The following is a 21,579-nucleotide window of genomic DNA, read 5'->3' as shown; positions in this document are numbered from 1 at the left end:
ATGTGGATGTTTTTCATGGGTCTGCAATAATGATAGTGTCACATCCTACACATTAAGTATTCCCTTCCCACCAGTGCTAATATTCCCTGTGCTGTGTTGTGTGAGAAGGAAATGACATTAAATGCAACTTTTTGTAGCAACAAAGGACAATGATGCATGAAGTCATAAAATCTTTTTAAGCAGAAGAAGCAGGAAGCCTAAATTTTTCTCTGAGTATTTAAGTTCATTTTGATGCTCTAAAATTTATACCATTTTCTTAACAATTTCTGAGAATCTCATAAATATTTATTTTTGCTTGCACAAGCTTTGCTTTTTATGCAATCTACTTCTTCTGAAGATGACCCAAAAGTAGGTGCATGGGGTTTGTATGACATATAAAAATTCATAGTCTGTCCATAGAGATTCAACTTAAATACCTAGGAATTTATTAAAATTTTAATTAATAGAATTTAATATTGATTACCTTGAGTGACTAGTCCTGTTTATTGAAACATGTAGGAAAACAATGACACATTGCTGCTTTGCTTTCTTTTTTCCTTTTATGCCTTCATCCAAAGGCGATTTGCTTGCTATTTATTGTGTGAAGCACACATAGAACTCTGTCCATGAAGGTGGAAAACTTCCTGGCTGTACATAAAAAGGTAACCACTTTCACTGGGAGATATGATCATTATAAATCAGGCAAAAAACTCTTGGAGATGCAAAATTCTTTAAATCTTTAAATAAAATCTGCATTTTGTCTGAAATGTGAATAAGAAGTGTCTTCTGAAAATAGATGAATTATAATTTTTAAGTCTTGTAATGTGGAAAGATCGCTATAAGTTAGAATTTCATATATCTTGTCCATGGGTTAGATAGCTTGTTTAGAAATGAGAACTAGCCACAAGGAATTTCTAAATAAAACTTTTAAAATCTTGTTTCTTATTGTTGCATCAAATTTTCAGGAAAAAAATACTCTTCATTTCATCACAAAACATTTTTTTCACTGAAAAATTTAATTAATAGAATAGATTCTTAAAAGCATGGTAAAATAAAACCTACCTGTATTTTAAAGTATATATGTGTATATATATATATATATATATATATGTATGTATGTATGTATGTATGTATGTATATACTTACTGTATATAAATTTTTTGCTATTTAAATACTGTAACACTGCAGAGATGTAATGTGAAGCAGTCAATTTTAAAGGTGCTGATTCTGATGGGAATTATCCTTGAATATGTTATCAGTCATCAAATCGCCATGTGCTTTGGTAATGATTAATTTTGGGGGAACACACCAAGCAGAATAAAACCATATAAAATTTTCTACATATCTAAAAAAATCACCAAAACCCAAAAACAAAAACCACTATGAAATATTACAGGTCTATATTATCTTTCCCAATTTTACCTTGAAATAATTGACAGAAATACACAGTCCAAAATATATTACCCTGTAGCAATGGAACAATCTGTACCTAAAATAGCCTTTCTGTGATGTATGTGTTACTGCAAAATGTGATAAAGAAGTGTGGTGTGGAATTTTCACCTGGTTTCCTTTTGGGATGCCTTGCTTTGCTTTTGCTAAGAATTAAAGTGACTGTCCCAAACTTTTATGGAGGTAAATCTTAATATTACATGATTGAATATAGGTAAGGAACAAAGATGCAGCATTTGCAGTCTGACAGGTAAGGAACAAAGATGCAGCATTTGAAGTTTGATAGCAATCAGTAAGTGCAAAGGTGAAATAGATATCATGCCTCAGTGAAGAAAAAGATATTCTTGAAAACCTCCCCACTTCTCTGTCTCACTCCTTTCCACTCACACGTATTACCTGTGCTATCTGATGTTATGGGGAAATATTCATGAGAGATGATGTCCTGGTCTAAATCAGATCTGTGAAAACAAAAACAAACAAGCAAACAAACAAAAAGCCCCAGCACATGAAATAAAAGTAATCTGTCAAGTCAACTTAAAGTGAATCAGAATATCTGCACTGTGAGAAGCTTGCCAGTGGCCTAACACAACCCCGTAGACTGCTCATTAGTAGCAATAGAGAATCACTGTTTGTCTCCTTTGTGTGTTTTAGAAACTATTGTGCTGTAATCTTGAAAGCAGAAAATTTTCAACTGGCTAAAACTCTGTCATATCAGACACTGCAATAGAACTGTGTATTTGTTAGAGTGTATGATTAAAGAAGATCAGAGGCTTCAGAGGGAGAAAGAGATAAGGAAAAGAGGAGGAAAGAGAGAAAAGAAAAAATGAGCAATTTTCCACTGGGAAGGGGATGGAGAGGTTTAGTACAGAAAATGATTTCAGTCACTGGTTCTGATTAAAACCTGCCTAGCTTGCACTCACTGCTTCTTCTTTGGTTGCAAATACTGAGATTTTTGGGTGGCACTGAAACCCTGTCCAGGACTCCAGGCTGTGAAGAAAATCAATGAATGGAAAGAGAGTGGAAAGCAAGCAGAGGGCTTTGGAGTAGCTTCAGTGAGAACTCCCTCCAGACTTTTTCTCTTGGGCTTGTTATCCTCCTAAATGACACCACTCAGTGGTCTTTTTGAATTAGAATAGATCTTTTCTTTCTTCTCCTGAGTGGAAGAACAGATAATTTACCTGATAGCATCAGTCCTTGTTGTCTTAGTGTACCAACAGAGATCTCATAAATGATTTTGTAAAGTCCATCCTCTTTTCATAGTTTTTAGTTTGAAGAGGTCCTTATCTAGTGCCAGTTAGCAGAGCTAAATCCTTCACTAACCAAACACCATTGAAGAACAACAAGTACGATAAAATATTTGCCAAGTTTTTTATCGAAAAACTATATCCAAATGGACACAATCCTTAAGTCCCCTGGCAATTCCATTTTAGTCCCTGAAAGAGGTTTTTCCCTTGTTTTTCAGTTTGCCTTACAAAATACATCTCAATTTTAAGACTTCAATTCAGTAGGTAAGTGAATATAGAAAATTTATCACTTTATTGTTTTGTCTCAGTTATTCTCAGTCACACAATGTCTTAAATTCAAATGCAGATCTCCTACAATTACAGTTTCCTCCTTATCTGTTTCATAAAAGAAATACAACCATGCAGCATGCTTGTTGAACAGATTTCTATTTTTCAAATGACACAAAGAAAAATACAGTTATTATTCTTATTTCTTCGACACGTACAAAAACTGAACTGAAACATCTTCCTACTCAGAGGCACAAGATATTTTATTTTCTGCTATTAGGTATGTACTGAATGCAAATTTTTAAAATTCACTTACAAAGAACTTTGCATGGTATGGAAGAACACTTTTGTCAGAAAACTTTAAGAAAACTGACAGGTTTCTCCCTGACTTAGTCAGTAGAAGTATTTTCTCTGCTTTCGACAAGACTAGGACTTAAGCCTTAATTTCCAGTCAGATTTTATATGTGTAAATTTGTAGTATTTAGGAAATGGTAAAGACCTCTTTGAAATCAATCTGACAAAGTTCTTAACTTAGTGAAACTGAAATCTTTGGAAACTTTGTATTCTCTCTCTTTTTGTGTATTGTTTTGTTGGGTGTTTTTGGTTTTGTTTTGGGGTTTTTTTCCTAATTTTAAAACATTAGCATCTCAGTTTCTCTATATGCTAGATGCTGAGAATGGCAGTTATATCTTATAAGCCTCTTTAGTTCACAAATTGAAGTAAGTTCCGCAAATGTGAGGCCTTCCTGCACTTTTCTATCATCGTGCATTTAAGCTTTCTTTTGTTCTTTTCAAATATGTTGGAGTTAAAAGCCGTGTTCTGAATTAGACAGCTGGAATGCAAAATATAAGAAGTAAAAAAGAAAAGTAACACAGGATTAAAAGCAACAACAACAACAAAATACAAATAAAACAAAAGAAAATTAATTGAAGACACAGAAATATTTTAGGAAACATAAACTTTACTCCTAAGTCAGATACAATTTACAGATATAACAGGAAATAGTTCTTAGTCTTTTCTCAAAGTTTCTAAAGGTCTACATTAATTTTTACCTATTAAAGGAAACCTGGATATGTAATTTTCTCTTCTCTGTCCATTACCTCCATTTTGAGTATGATAATATGCCTTGCAACTGAATGATACAGTCAAGAATTTCTCTGTATTACATCATATACTCTTATTTGTTTAGAAAATTTTAAAAATAATAAATTTAAATATAATCCTTCATGTAGTTTTTCTATTAATATTTTCTTTTTTTTCATTGAAACTTACTTTATTCTGTGTGTGTGTTTGTGTTTATCTGATGAGATCATGATGCTGAAAAGCAGAGAACTAATGACTTAAACTAGTCATTTAAAACTTAAACAGAGAACTAGTGATGTAAAAGGAGATCTGCCTCCCAAAGAAAGGTCTGGGTAGTGCTGTGACTTACATACTGAACTGAATTCTGTCTTAACTGAAAATACCACTAGGAATTATCACCTTATTTTTAAAAAAGTGTAAATCAGTTTGTTTGTTCACAGTTGTAATGAACACACCTTGGACCCAAGGATGATAAAGACACCATGTGTGTTTACAGGAAGTTTGCAGGAAAAGCAGCTCTGAAATGCCACATCAAATCATAAGTTTCAAATCATCAGTGTTATCTTTTACTGCCACACCCACAGTTCTTCCTGTTCACCTTCTCACACTTGCATCTACAGAAACCAGGAAATAAAAACTATTTTCTACCTATCCAGAATATCAGTTTATGACACAAATGTTGATTTATCAAGTAGACAGTTCTCAATGACATTAATAAGGAAATGAGACCAGAACTGTTGGTCCTCTTATAGCACAGATATGGGATAGAATTTTTTAGAGTGATTGACCCCTTTTGGAGTATTTTTTGCTTAGTATAAAAACAGGAGTTCCAGTGTTTAAAAAAAAATAGACTGCAAAGAGTTTTCTAAACTTTGGGTGTTTGGTATTTGAATTTGTTTAAATTAAGATTTGACGACCCATGCACTCATGGACTTGTGAATTTCAAGATGTTTGCTTATCTTTCCCTCTTGACAGGATTCATTTATGGTGGTACCTACATTTCCATGGTGTAGAGGGAAGAAGGATACCAGTATTTTATTACCCATGTGAAAGGTGGATAAAACATGGACCAGAAAAAATAATTCAGCTGGTGCAAAATCTTTTAAATTTAGCAAAAAGCATTTAAGTATAGAAAGCATGAAAAATATATTGCAGTTACTATTATAGTAGCAGTCTGTTTGGGTTTCGTTGTTCAAGTTTTGCAGTGAGCTGAGATCAAAGCTTTTAAATTATGCAGAAAGATGTTGTGAGTTAGATTAGATTCCAGTCAGATGTGGTCTCCTATAAGGAGAGTTATGCCACAGACTTACCTGGATTGGTAGGTATCAGAATATGAGAAGCAACATTATTATTTCTTATTATAAAAGTTGGAGAAATATGAACAGTTGTAATAAATAAGTCACCCTATGTTAATTTTAAAATTGAGACTACTTTTGTGCAGAAAATGAAAAAATACTGGAAGAAATATTCCAGTTTGCACCTAAAACTGGAAAAGACAAAGGTAAACAAAAAAATGTTCCTTTACACATTCTTTCTTAATCAAGAGAGAGGAGGGTGATGAAATGAAATAGGTTTTCAAAACTTTCCTTGTTCCCGTGGCAGTCACAAAATCCATGCCAGTGTATGTGTTATGTGAAAAGATGGAACCTTTGCTTTGGTACAAATATCCAAAGTACAACAGGCTGCTAGTTTTGAAATGTCCAATTTTACATTTTCGGGAACTCTCTTATCTCAGCCTTATCTTCCAGGAACCCACTTAATGAAGGCTTCAAAGGAAAAAGTACAACAGAATATAGTTATTAAGTATATTTCCAGTGTCACCATTAAAGAGATGTTCTGCTAATTATGTAACATCTGTCAAAAGACTTTTTCTACCTGGCCATTTACCTTCCCTGAATATCGTGTCATTCTTTCTTTTTTTTGTCTTTTTCAAACATATTCTTACCCTTGGTTTAACTTATGCCCTCTTATATATATAATTTGTCTGCAATATAACTGAAAGATTGATTTTCTCTTGCATTTTTACATGCAGGAATGAAAGTCTCAAATATACACAAATTATATGAATCATCTTCCATTTTGAACTACATTCTGGAATTTATATACAGAAACAACAAGATGAAAAGAAAAAATCTCAGAGAATGGAGACAATATATCTTTTATATTTTACAGGGAGGATAGGTAATTCAGTGTAAGTCTGTGCATTAATGCTGTCAATTATAAGAAAGTGATACTCTGTATGTTATGAAGAGGCTTATTCTTTTAAATGTTATGTAATAAATGGTTTAGGAAACAAAACAAAAAAAAAGATAAATTGGCAGAGCTACAATTAATTAATCCCTCTTTTTCATTTCACTCCAGTAGCCCTTTGACTTTAAAAGGGTTTGATTATATTTCCCCTTGCTTGCCAAAGAAAAGAATGTCTCCCAGGAACAAGCAATTCAGTTCACAAACACACAGCATGTAAGTACTCTGAATTCTTGAGAGTCCACAGGAAACACTTTTTTTGACAGAAGAAATGTGACCAGCGGGAAATTAGTTTGGAAAACAGCTGTGGCTCTTAATATTTAAAGACCTTTTCCACTTATTTAGGTTAAACTGGAAATGCCTGAGTTTCCACTGTTGTGGATTTTTTTTCTCCCTCCTTTCCCAACCACAAAGATATGAAGTATCTTCAGCATTACATTACAGGAAATATTTAGATAAAGGCCCTGTCTCATGTCATATTTTGGGAAAGGAGTCCAGGAAACAGGTGAGGGACCAGGAGCATACTTTATCTCAGTGATTCCCAGCTGTGGTTCAGTGTGCTGGGCAGTACTGTCAATGAAGAAACCATTAAAGAATGTGATAACTTTAGCCATAGTTGAAGACAAAGATTAAGGAATCTGGTTTTGTGTTCTCAATATTGTCTCAAAGATTTACTTGTTCTTGGTGCAGCAGTCATCCGAGGCTGCGCTATCCACGTACACTCCCTGGAGACATCCATGTTGCCATTAGTGGGATGAAGACATCCTTAACTGCACCCTTGACTACATGAGTTGAGGGCCAAACAGGTGGTTTGTTTGTCACCTTTTTTCCACATACTACTTGGGTGCCTTCATGCCAATAGCTGATAAACACTATGTGATGATAAATACTAGTTTTGAATTCAGAGGTGCTCCTTTTGTCAAAAAATTCGTGAACAGTGCTAGCATTGGTGAAAGCAAAATGTTCCAAGAAAATTCTATTTGAAAATAAACTGAACAAGTTATTTGTCAAATAATATGCTTGTGACTTATTTAACAGTCCTCTAAAGGCAGTATTGGAGAAGTTTTCCAAAATATCTGTACTTTCTTTAGATAACTGTAAACCTTGCTACGAATTTTTATTTTATTTCATTTTCTTTTCTTTAATTTCATTTTATTTTATTTAATTTTATTTAATTTTTAAGTAAACAGCTTTGTGTTTGTCTGGTTTTTCTAGCTGATGAACATTGCATTTGGTGGTGGGATCATAGATTTTGCACGTTACTATCCATTAACTACATGCAAGAACTTATTCTTACTCTATATTTCTTCATATTTTGGTATTTTCTCCATTCGTACATTTTCTCCATTCGTACATTTTATCAAGATTTTTTTGGTCATAATTGCTAGCATGTGGTCATCAGGGATATCATAGTAAGATTTACATTCCTTTCTTGTTCAAATAAAGAGAAAAATACTTATCTCTAATCCTAAAATTTAAATGCACATTACACGCACAGCCAAAACTATCGTATCAGAGAATGCAACTTCCATTAAAATAGAAGTTCCTTAAGAGGAATTAGAGCTTGAAAAAGGAAGTAAGAGAGGATATTTATGCTATGTTGTTGCTTGTATGATACCATATTTAAATATTGATTTGACATTTGACCAGTGGAGTACATTGCATGAAATGAATAGTTAATTTCTCTCTACACAGTAAAGGGGAGCTAATTGTTCTAGAAAGCAGCACACTGAAAATTATGTGTTTAGAACCATCTGGCCAATATGGAAACTTATGATTCTGCACTAGAAATCATAGCTCTTTGTGATTACATTCCTCAGAGTTGCTCCTCCATCCACAGAGAGAATTGTTTCCTGAGGAAAATTACCCAGAAGCATTTCTGGAAAATGCATTAGAACTGGACTTCATTTTCTCAGCAAAACTCATGGGTTTCTCAGAGAACTTCCTAGTCTTAGAACATGCTCTCTTTCTGGTCTTTTAGGACGCAGACTGCACTGAATATTCAGAAGCGGGCATTAACCTGTCTTTCCTACTTTTGAAATCATTAGATAGCTAGTGGGGCATGCAAAGAAAGCTGTGCCAATATGTTCTCCTATTGGGAGAAGCATTTGTTGAACAAACAGGTTTGAGACCTGTTGGGATATGTTCAGCATGGAGACAGCAAGTGCACAGACAGCCATTTTTCTTAGCCAGCTATCCAACCGCAGCCACAATTTCCTCCTCTGTCTCCTGAAAGCTGCCTTCAACATGACATCTCTTTTTGGAGTGTAGGAGTAAACATGCACTAAGTATTAAATACTCATATGTGAGGTGTAGGGATTGCTCACCATTTCTTTCTATGACTTCAATGACAAATGACCATGGATAGGAGAAATACCTATAAGTCAGAGGTTAAAAAAAACCAAAAAAACCACAGATTTTGAAGTTTAGAATTTACTGATGGTACTGTTGATGAAACAGAAACACGGCAGCATCTAATTTACTTCTACTTGGCCTTTTTCGTCATCATCAAATGTCTTGAGTTGGAAGGGACCCACAAAGATCATTAAATTCCAGCCCCTGGTCCAGTACAAGGCAAGCCCAAGAACCATCCCAGGTGACTGAAAGCAGAACAGAAGTAAAATATATTATTATTAGTATTATTATTATTGTTGTTGTTGTTGTTTTGTTGTTGTTGTGGTGGTGGTGGTGTTGTTATTGTCTTATTCATACCTGTGCTTTACAGACCGACTTATGCAAAATGGCTTCCCCAAAATGACATCATACCCAAGAAATAAGGTGGATGAAATTGCTTTTATTTCATTTTCATTCTGATATTTCTTATAGTACAGGTGACAGAAATTTTAAAACCCCTGTGTCCCTGAGGGCAGCAGCTGCCCTCCAAGGCTCTCCCTGCCCTGCCCAGGTCCAGGACCCCGTCAGCTCCAGCCTGGAGGTGCCGCGGCAGGGTCGGTCCCCAGCTCCCCACAGCCCTGCCCGGCCATGGCCCCGCTGAGCCGGGCACAGCTCCCCACAGCCCTGCCCGGCCCTGCCATGGCCCCGCTGAGCCGAGCACAGCTCCCCACAGCCCTGCCCGGCCATGGTCCCGCTGAGCCGGGCACAGCTCCCCACAGCCGTTCCCGGCCATGGCCCCGCTGAGCCGGGCACAGCTCCCCACAGCCCTGCCCTGCCATGGCCCCGCTGAGCCGGGCACAGCTCCCCACAGCCCTGTCCCGGCCATGGCCCCGCTGAGCCGGGCACAGCTCTCTACAGCCCTGCCCTGCCATGGCCCCGCTGAGCCGGGCCCAGCTCCCCACAGCCCTGCCCGGCCATGGCCCCGCTGAGCCGGGCACAGCTCCCCACAGCCCTGCCCGGCCATGGCCCCGCTGAGCCGGGCACAGCTCTCCACAGCCCTGCCCTGCAATGGCCCCGCTGAGCCGGGCACAGCTCCCCACAGCCCGGCCCGTCCATGGCCCCGCTGAGCCGGGCACAGCTCCCCACAGCCCTGCCCTGCCGAGAACACCCCTGGCACACATCCCATCCCTCTCCCCGATAGCTGGGGATACCCCAGTGCCCCACGGTGCCCTGCTTTTGGCTGGGAGAAGATGGGCTGTGGCTGTCAGGATATGCCTTCTCCCACCATGGGCATACAAGGTGTCCTGACAAGAGCTTAAAGCATTTTTTAAACTGAATTTCTCCTGACAAGTCTTCTATCACTTTATCCTCTAAGACAGACCATGTTCTTTTAAGATTGATTGCACAGGGAGAAGTCTAAGGACAGTTTCAGGTTGCTTTTCACCATACTACCATCTACAGAGAAGCAAGTATTGTCTAGATGTATACAGCATCTCAGTAACCCATTCCAGTCTTTTTGTATAATTTCAAAGGGAATTAAAATGCTTTTTTCTATTTTACTGAATTCTTCATACCCGTAGGTTACAGCAGTAAGATTCTGCCAGATGATGATTCACTAATTATTCTGCTTTGGAGACTCATTTTAGCATTGGATAATGATTTTCCAGGCAGAAAATCCATCAAATAATCTATTCTGTTTGGTTAATATATTAAATATATCACAACTGTTACTTTGAGTGTCATTTTTGAAAAATTATTTCCAAGAGGAGCTGGGGTGGTTAAAAATTATGCTGGATGGGTGGCACGAAGGTCCTGGTGCACTGAAGGACCTCTGCCAGGGCATTGTGTTGTTTTTCCATTTGTCCAGCCGTGCCATGGATGGATTTACAGATATTTATGCTCAAGGCACAGAAGAAACAGAAAATGAAAAACAAAGAATGAGTTGAGGTATTGACAGGGGGAAGTGAGGTTGGTTTTTGTTTTCCCACTGAATCTGTAGACTGCAAAATGAGTAAATGTGAGGTAATATGAGGCAGAAATCTGATAAACGGGTGTAGTCTTCTTCCAGCAGATCAATCTCTTTCAATTTCACTTCCCTTTCCATCAGAGATATAAAAGCTAAAAAGCATTACTGTGAAACACAAACCCAAGGTTAGATAGAGTCAGTTAGGAAGGCATTCTTCCTTTCCAGAGAAAGGGGAACAATGGGAGTGAAGAGGCACTGGGATAGATATCTCCCTTTGGATGGGTAATTTGACTGAAAAAAAGGGAGAAAAAAACTCATTGCATACCTCCTGTGAAAACAAGGGAGGAGATATTTCTTTCCAAAGGAAAGATGAATAGCATTCTGATAATAATGAATATATAATTAGTAGAAAACACCAAAGACAAGAACTTTATGTTCATCTTATCTAGTAGTCCTGAGGCAATTCAGTTGTTATTACAGAGATAGTTTTTGTTTCTATTATGATCTTAATGAACCTGAATACTTATGACAATACTGCAGTTGTTTTCAAATTAGTATTTAATAAAAATCATATTTAAAAAATTAATACATCTGGCTTTGCACATTTGTCACTGGAAGACAAAGAAATGTGTTGTCATTCAGAAACAACCTGAAAGTCTTTGTCCTCTTAATCCTCTGCAGAGCAGAAAATAGACAGTAAAAAGCCATTCTTGTGCTGAATCAGGAGAGTAAAGTGTGTCTCACTAAAGTTTGTCTGCATATTTCCATGTTCTTGCCTGTCTTGGCTTCACCCAAAGGTTCTAGATGGCTTGGATTTGATAGTTTAGTTAGGATCTAATGAAAGATGTTGTTTTCTGCCAATAATGAATTTCAGTTTTTAGTACATACGTGCTGCAATATCTGCAGTTCAAATCTTGTATAAAACCATGCATTCCCCCTCCCCCCCACCCCAACTGAAATAAGAATACAGAGTAATTAAACATGTCCAAGACCTGAAATAAGCCTCCTTAATTACAGGATAGAAATTAGAATGCTATGTGTAATAGTTTCCTGCTGTTAATCATTTGCCATCAGAGTGCTCTGCTAGTCTGATATGCCTAGATACTTACAGAATGTGTGTTCACACATTCATTGACACCACCTACCTGCTAGAATAAGAACTTAAAAATCACTCTGAAAAGTTAATGGCCATGCTCAGGTTTTTTTCCATTTTAGCACATATATTTACCATGTGCAGTGTCTAACTATGACATTTATGTTTTGAATGGTACTCACTGAAGTTTTTCAAACACATAATTGTATCTGTTTTATCATTGTTTTATAATTTGCTGCCTACAACCCATCAGTCCTTCCCAGTGTGCCATATATTATTTCAACAGAATCCATCTTCATATTAAGATTTTACACAAAGGCATGTTCAACAGTCCTCTCATTTGACATATACAGCTGCATGAAAAATTATGGGTATCAATTTAGTAAAAAGAAAACAATTTCTCTGTGCAATTTGCAAATTACCATAATTCATAATTTCTCACATTGTCATCTTTACAATGTTTGGGTTTGCTGGGGCTCTTTTACATTCACTCTTCTGCTTCTTGTCTGCATAAATTATGTTTGTGTTTGTAAACATATAGTTCTAGATGATTATGACTACTCTCTGCTGTCCTATTGAAATGTAGCTTAATCATGAGCACAGGCCCAAACATAGGACTCAATTCCATTTTATACATACAAAAAATATACTGGTGATATATAAATAAAAACAACCTTTACTCTTTGACTTTAGTTATTTGCAGAAATATTTTGTCAGAATACCTAAGAAGTCTTGAGCGTCCACTAGATTCCACCAGACCAGGTTACTCAGAGCCCCATCCAGCCTTGTCTTGCATACGTCCAGGGATAGGGAGTCCATACCCTCTGTGGACAAGCTCTTCCAGTGCCTCACCTCTCTCACAGTAAGGAATTTCTTCCTAATATCTAATCAAAACCTGCCCTCCCTCAGCTTAAGGCTATTGTCCCTTGTCTTTTCTTTTGTATGAGGGGCCCCAGTACATCCTGTTCATTCAGAAGTTATTTGATTTTTAGCAGTGAAGAAAAAAATTCAGATAAAACAAAACTCCATTTAACAACCTTTGTGATGTATGTGTTTACTTTTGGTGCTCATTTTAACGTGGCCCTTTTTTTCCTTAACTTTTCTGTCATGGGATTTGTAAATCTCTTACCACAAAATGTACCTTTAAGATTAGCACTATAAAACCTGAGGATCTTAAACCAGGTGCTCCACAATCACAGGGCAAGGAAAATGTATATATTGCTTTTAAGGACTACATTCATCTGATCATTAAATGTGTACCTTGAACAAGCTTCTGAATATTGGGTATTGACTAAAGTCAAATGTTAATGAAATTAATCACTTTGGCTGACTACGGTTTTGAGATAAGAGATTCCAAGCCTCTCTTAAACACATCACAGAATTAAGATACATGCCCTTGACTTTTGGAGGAATTGTATCAGTATAGCAGAGAGGATGTAAGTAAGAACAGATGGTGTGACAATGCAGGAAAGAGAAAGAGAATGAGCGGAGCTTTTGCAGGTCTCAGCATAACCATGGCCAAATGATTTCTCATGTAGAGACCTCATGTATTTTTCTTAGTTTTCTTTTGCCCTCACCTGTCACATTTATCTCTGTTTCTGAACTGATTTGTCATGTGTTGTTCTTGAGTTAACATATTTTTAGCTGAGTTTTACTTCACTTTTTGATGGAGTGGTGGGAAATCCAGTAGGGCTACGTTTGTTTCCTTAAGTTTGGTTTGTCATAGTCATATGAGTTTATTTACAGTTATATGGTTGGTTTGTTCACTCTCTTTTACCTATGTATTACTTTGTGGTGTGTATCTCTTGCCTTGCTCTGTTGGTTCTTACATGGTTTTTCCCTTGGTGTGGACAAAGGGGATTATTAAAAGTCTTATTCCCACACAATCTACAGTTTTGGGGACAGATGGGCTGTCTCTTGGAAGAGTGGCATAGAAAAATAAGAATCATTTGTGCCAGAGTGCAAAACATATGAAGAAAACTACTGCCCTATTCTTACAGAAGTTTGTCTGTTAGGTTTAAAGAAGCTTCTTTTGGCCTCCATCTCCCCCTTGTTCTCTGCAGATAGTTTTCTGAGAGTGGGAGCAAATGTACTGAGTTAAAATGGAAGGGAACAGATGATGAAAAAAGTTCATCATCTGTTGATGATTGAAAAAGACAACCAATGTCTTTTTTCTTGAAGGTTTTGGGGTTTGGAGAAGAGAAAAAAAATCTTTCCATCCCATCCCACCCTCAGTTCTTTTTTAGGAAAATAATTGATAAAAAAAGTTGAAAAAAAAATATTTTACTTAATTTCCAGCCTCGTCACCTGTATACATTATAAGAAAATAAGATTTCCAAGAGGAATGACAGAGAACATTGTAATAAACAGAAATAATGTCTTTTTGTGCTGTGTGAGTAGCAAGCTTATGTACTGCTGTCTGTGAAACCTGTCTCGGATAGCTAATGGCTGGAATAACCAATTTTCTGGGCATGGAGAAATAAACCTTGTTTATGAGGCAGAGTTGATACTGCAGCTGATGGAATGGCTGTAAGCTGGAGTTCTGTGTGCATCTTGAACGAGGCTGTGTTGTTTTCATTGCCCAATGGATCAAAACAATACAGGAAGGCATGGTTCTGACTCCAAACCAGGTGAAATTAATCATTTTTGTTTGTACACAGATTATGCAAAATGGTAGTTATGCTACCCCTTGGAATCTCCAAGTACTCAGCCAACTGGATCAGCAGTTTATTTTGATGCTGTGAAAGCTCAGGGCCCAGCCAAAAGTGTTTGTTACTCTTGGTTGCACAGAAACTGTGGCATTTATGACAGTTGAGATGGTTACATTGTGTTACTCTTGCTAAAAATTTCATACACAATTCACAGATGATGTCTCTTGGGGTAAGGAGGTTTCAGCTGACCCATTTTTGAAGACCTTTGAACTGTGGAAAACATAGTCATTGTGAGTTTATCTTCAGTGAGGGTTTATAGCATCTATAAATCTGCAGAATAAGGTACCCCTAAGAGGGTATTAGCTTTTATTACCACTTGATACATTTTTCACCTTACTTGGCAACACTGGTTTTATGAGAAGCCAATGAATTGTAAGCATGGCATGTGCTGGAAAGAGCTTTAGGCACAGAGGGTTATCAGAAGCCTTCTAAATGTTCTTAACATGTATTGGTCCCAGAACTGGCAATTAACATGCTATAAACATACTCATTAGTTGGTGGTTCTCTCCCTTGTATCATCAAGTTTCTCACTACAGGCAGAATCTCTTCTCTTTGTTCCAATATTATGCAATGAGTCCATTTTTGCTGAGGATGTGCTTTGTGCTGTGTTCATATTCTTCTAGCAGACATTAGACATATTCTTCATATTCTTCAGAGATTACTCTGTCAAATCTGCTATCTACAGTGTTTATTTAATTGAATGAAACATGCTGATTTGCAACATGGGACACTGGATGCAATTAAAAATAAAAAAGACAAAACCAAAATTATAAACCTGACTTTTTTTGTCCATATTGTTCAAGGTTGCAATATTCTTGCTGTTGCCATTCTTACTTTTAAAGATATTTGGAAGTATAATGCTGAAAATTGTAAGCTGGTCCTCCCTGACAAACTGTGGTAGTTTAAGGGCACAAACACCCACAGCCTGACCACCATTACAGAACAATCTCTCTGACGCCACTCTTGCAGCAGCGTCACTCTGCCGGACTTGGCTGTTGCTGAATTTCTAAAATTGCTTTGTCTAGTTCCATTACCAACAACTCAAGTGCCCAAGTCAATGAAACCTGCAATGGTTTTTTAGTCGCTTAGTCAAAACTGTCCACATTGTTGTGACTGTGCTCAGAGGTGGAGTTCCTAAACTGCCATGTGGGGAGAGCACTAAAACAACTTACAAGGTCAACTGCAGGAAGCTAAATTTATTCTATCTGCTTGCAATCCACTTTTCATACATGTATGCCTCATTTTCCATAGTAATGGGAAAACATGGTGTGGATCTTTTCATACATTGAAAAGATTCTCATAAATAGAAAAAACATATTTCAGATAATATTCCCTAAACAGAGGGAACAAAAAGAGCACAAGAACTGTGAGCAATCCCAAAAGAACAGCCCAGAGACTGTGACTGCCGAGGCTGAATTACTTGATTAACATTGACTGATGTGTGTATGGCAATCTCAGCTGAGCTCACCTGATTGTTTCTTTCTTCATTATTGTCGCTAATGTGCACTTTCAATCCTAAACCAACTAAGCACACTAGAACATTAAGCAGAATATAATATAAAATATATTGCAATCCAAAGTATAAAGTACAGATAAGTTGACTTGTAACACATTTTTAGAAATGAATATTTTTCTAAAAAGTTGTATCAAAAACACACTTCTGCTGCACTGGTTGTAAAGGGTGTGTTTTCAGTTCATAAAGAATCCAATTTACTCATAAAAATTATCTTTTTTTTTTGTCAAGAAGTCTCCTATACATGCATTTTAATATTGCTCCTCTTAAAATTTGTGTCAGAATACACTGAGAAATCAACAAAGATGAATGTAGAGTAAGAAAATGTACCTGGACAAGGTTTATTCTTAGCATAGAATATTTATAAATACTTTTTATTTGAGTTAAGCAGTCATCTTTCCTGCCTTTTTTGTAAGTATTTTAAAAGGTTTGTCCTAATTAAGACGCAGCAATATTTAATTTCTCACAAACTCCTTTTAAATTGTAGTGTATTGGCTTTTTGTCTTCTGTTGTATTGCCTGGTATTGCTAACTGTGTTATCCTAAATTTTATATATTTTCTGTCAGATAGAAATGAGCATGTGTTTCTGTTTCATTGTGTGTGTTGCCAGTCCTCTCATATGATTGTATCTCTAATAGATTTGTCAGTTTTAATCACATTGGAAATTTTCTTACACAGAATTTGCACTGCAACAATAACAAATAAAAAATTGAAGATAATAAATATTTCATGCAAAATCATCTGCAAAACAACCCTTCCTGAATCAGTTTTCATCTGTGCACAGTTTGCAGTATTTAAACAGTAAATTCTGCATTGCTTTCTGTATTTATGCTTTATGTACAATGGTTGGTTTTATCATAAGATCAGAAAAGCTTCCTTGGGATTAATGACAGTATCTTTGCTTTGGCAAGAAATAAAGATAAGCAGAAGTTTCAGGGTCAGGTAGGGGCTGCTGGAACACAAAATAATTACACAGAAAAAAATTGCAGTAATTATTTTTCTGTTTTATACAAGTTTACAATCCAATGCTTCTTGACAGGGAAGTGTGTAGAATTCTATAATAAGGACACTCTTGGGAAAAATTAATTGGCACTCATTACCTATACTTAGGAACTGAACCTTGGCCTCTGTATCCTATTTACTTGACAGTTGTATCTTTCCCTTACTCACCCTTAAAGAAGTAATTAGCAGGTCATTCTTGTTTCTCCAGAACCTCTTCTACTAACACTCATGCATTCATAAGTATGCCAGCAGGTAATTCAAACCCATGTCACCCAATCTGCACAATCTCTTTCCAGCTTCCTGCCTCCATCTCCAGTTTGGTTTGCTTTTTTTCCTGGTTTTGAGTACTAGGAACAGCAAGTAGGCTATTTTGACAACTGTGTTTAAAGACTCCAAATCCTTACAGTGCATTTTCCCCTGCAGTCTGCAGCCTACTCAGAGTTGGTTTTCCTAAGGAATGGTATCAATTATCATAAACTAAACCAGTTTTGAGGTTGCTTCCAAACTGTAGAAGTGGAAAGAAAGTGAAAAATATTAATGTTTCACGCACTTTGGCTTTGTAGAGCATTGCTTTGACTGAAAGGCATAGATTCAGTTATTGAGATGGACCAAAGAACAAATAAAATCTGGTAAATTTACCCCTTATATTGAGTGCTTTTCTCTAGGAAAAAATTACATACTTTCTTGATATGCAGAAATGCTTTGGGTTGGAAACCCACTGAAGTACATATTTACATACTGTCACTGCAAAATGCACACAGATTGCTAGTGACACTTAAGGATGCTATGTCATCATCAGATGATAATCTGATTACCTCATTAAGATAGAGTATCTGAAGTGTTAGAATAGAATATTTTATCTTTTTAAACCATATGCTATGCAGCTTGTAATTAAATATGCTGCAAAGCACAGAAGGTAAGCTAATATAGACAGAAGTAATAGCTTGTCTTGGGTTTGTAGTTGTTGAATTGGAAAGCATTGTTTCTCACAGAAGCTGGGGAACAGTGTGATTCCCTGAACCACTGGGCACAAATGAGCATGCTTGTAAAAGAACTGTGTTTCAAAGCAATACAGTATAGAACAGAATATATGCATTCAAATGGAGAGGAATTTCATCTACTACAGTGGAAAGGGAATAATTTAATTACATTTCTAGAAATGTATTCTTTCATCTGTGCATCAGAAGGTAAGGTCTGTCTTAGTGAAGGATTTGTACTTCTCTATCTCTACATAATAAAAATTGGAAAGATAAATAAATTCTATTGTATAAATATATATTTTTTTAAGGCCAGCAATACCTGATCTCTTACAGTGTGCCAGGAATATTACTTTTTGTACAGTATACTATGCTTAAACACACCTGGGCTGCTTTCCAGAAGTGCCAGCAGTATTGGAATTGCACTAGAATGAACAGCTTGAAACTGAACTTGGGTTTGAACTCCAGCATACAGAAATTGCTTTGAAAAAAAGATAACTATAGGTTACTACAGAGAAGAGCAAAACAAAACTTTGTATTAGTTTCTGTTCCTTGTGTCACTGCTTTGCAGCTTCAACAAAGGTCACTTTTAATTTTCTTTCCTTTGAGAAGTGTCACTTTGGACTTTACCAAAGTTATAACTTCTTCACAGCAATACAAATAAGAGAACAAGCGCCAGACCTGAGTTTTAGTTGGTAGAAGAAAATTGAGTGCAAAATGGCATGTGTTGTATATAATCCATCTGCAGTGTTTGGGGTAAAACCAACTCACTGCAGCTAATAAAGCATCAACATTCAAATGCTATATCATGAGTGCAGTATCTTACTCTGTACATCTTCAGATTACCTTCCTGTTTGTTTTGGTGATCAGGTACTTAAAGAACAATTCAACTCCAAGATCATTAATTATTCTTCAGATATTAATAATGGTTTGTCTTTAATACACAGACTTATTCCTGTAACTCCTTGGCCAAGATTTATGATTTATTACAATGATAAAATTTTCAGATCTCAGAATAGTTTTTAACGGAATGTGTTCAGAATGAGGATAACCACATATACTCTTGAGTGATACATATATTAATTGTAAACAGGACCCTATGTAAAGTAATTATATTTTAATTCAATTTTCACTAATTTCTTTGGATTTATACAAGTATAAATGAGAACAGAATTAAACTCTGAAGATGACCATGTCCTCTGCTGCAGTGAAATCACATCTGAAATCGGGTCAATCCTATCAAAGTTACACTTCTTGATGTGTTGCATAATTTCACTTCCTTGGCACTTCTGTGCACCAAAGCAATCCCTGCAGACTTCCCTTTCATGGGGCAGGTCACAGGGTTTATGGAAGAAAAGGATTAAATGAACCATTTACTTACTCTAGTCAGCATAGATAGTATCAAGAAGCTGTTACCTCTGTACACATAACAATGGATTACAAAAATCCACTTCAGAAGCAGATTCATCTTCATGTGAAAACTAATTCAGTATTTCTGAAATCAGACCCATGCAACCTGCCACAACGTGATGATGTAAGAAATCTGTCAAAGTGTTGTAGAGAAAATGATCAGGACAATATTTTACTCTCTTTTTCTCTCAAGAGGAGGCAAAGGGAAAATGTGGCCACCCCAGAGTATTTCTTACAAAGTAGCCAAGGAAAACCTATAAGAACCACATTTATATATGTATTCTAGCACTCAGATTTCCTCCTCTTGGTTCAAATGAAACCTTCATTGAAGGTTTCTGCTCAAGGCTGGCTGGAGGGCATAAGCATTTAAGCTGAAGCACACTTGTTTCAAAATTACTGCAGGGAGAGGAGATCACTTCTGAGCTCTGAATGATACAAGCACACAGGCTTGTATCTCAAGGTCATTCATCTCCATTTAAACACACAAACTGAATGATCATGAACAAAAGATTTGTTTTTTCTCTTTTCTGCTTGGTGAATGCCAGTGGCATTCTGGCTGAGGGAAAAAAAATTAGATTTTTTCCAGATTCTACAACTGGAAGAGTATTTGAGTCAAAACTGATTCATTGGCGTGTCATTTAAAAACAAAGGAGTTTTTAACACATTAGTTAAATGGGTTTTTAAAGTTTCTAGGTATTCATGTTGTCTGTTAAGGGTCATGGACATATAACCTTGATTTCAATTTGATTTGCTTTAGTTCTTACATCACTTGTGGTCATTAAATAGTTGTTTTGTCTATGTTTCATTCAAGACAATGAAATTGCACATTTTACACATTGAGGGAGTTAGAATTTGGCAGGAAACTGGAGCCTAGTATCCGTTTTTTGTAGTATAAATAGTTTGATAAATTATCAGTGCTGTATTTTTTTCCCAAGTCATTCTTAGCCCTTGTTTGTCTTACATTCATGCTTTTTTGTTTCTTCTCTCAGTATGCCACAGCTGCAAAGATATTGCACATTTTTAAGCTGTGTTTAGCTTCCCTAACAGACACATGCAGATGCCAAGGACATTAGACATAATGACTGCATCTGTTAATGTTTCTGTGTACAGAAAAAAGTACATATCTATCAATTACCATATATTTTCTGAGTAATACCAAATTGCAGTATGTACAATGCTTCATTTGCCTTGCTACTATGTAGTGAATATTTGCTTTAGAAGCAAATAAAATTTTAAGTTTGAAAAAAAATTAAAAAGGAGACACCAGGAGTGAAGCAAAGTTTCTCAACCACTACTTTCCCATATAAATTTAATAAAATAAAATAAAATAATATTAATATAAAATAGAATGGAGCTGCTTCATTTTCGAAGTCAAAGATGATTGGTTTTTGTCATTGACAACAATGGAAGAAAGATGTTACCTGAATTGGAAGAATTACTTTTGGTTAAAGGTAATTCTTAGATTTACTTGCTCACTTTTAAAAAAAGATTGTTCCATTTGAAAAAAAAATGATTTGCCATCATTAATGAAAATTCAGCTCTGTTTTAACATATATACATGATATTTTTAATTTATCCTTCCAAATATGTGAAAAAAATGGATAACGAAGTATCTGCATTTTCATAAATTTTATGTAAGAGGGATAATTTAGAACAACAGAATAGTTATAGCAGATAGTATAGAACCATAGAACTTGGGTTGGAAGGGATCTTAAAGATTATCTACTTCTAACCTGCCTGCCATGGGCAGGGACACCTTCCACTAAATCAGGTTCCTCAGAGCCCTATCAACCTGGCCTTGAGTATTTAATGTATAGATATACAAGTGTATAAATGCACAAGTAACAAATTTTAGATATTACTTTTATTGTAAAAAAATATTTAAAGAGAAATATTTCACACACAAAGGAGAGCAGGCTTTTTAGTGGTGGAATAGTCTCATTATCACCAGAACCTGTGTACTAAACTCCTTTTCTGTAATCTTCCCAAAAAAAAATAGTGCAAATAAGTGTAAGTTTACTTTAATTGTACAACCTGTATCTTTGCATAGAGCTTTCATAGTAGAGATTATTCTGCTGGCATAATCTAATATTAGTTATGTTCCACATCAGAGACTGACAAATGATTTCTAAAATTTTATTTTGCTTAAAATGAATATACAATTTAATGCTCATGATAACTTTTAGGGTACAGTGTTGATAAAGTCATCTGTCTTTTTCTGAACAGCTCTTTTTGATCTGCATTCCCCATAAACATTTTTGTATCTCTGTAAGGATTGCAATACTCTACTACCTGTGGTAATCA

The sequence above is a fragment of the Haemorhous mexicanus genome, chromosome 2 (assembly GCF_027477595.1).
Source record: "Haemorhous mexicanus isolate bHaeMex1 chromosome 2, bHaeMex1.pri, whole genome shotgun sequence".
Classification (NCBI taxonomy): Eukaryota; Metazoa; Chordata; class Aves; order Passeriformes; family Fringillidae; genus Haemorhous; species Haemorhous mexicanus.
This window is presented reverse-complemented; position numbering follows the sequence as displayed.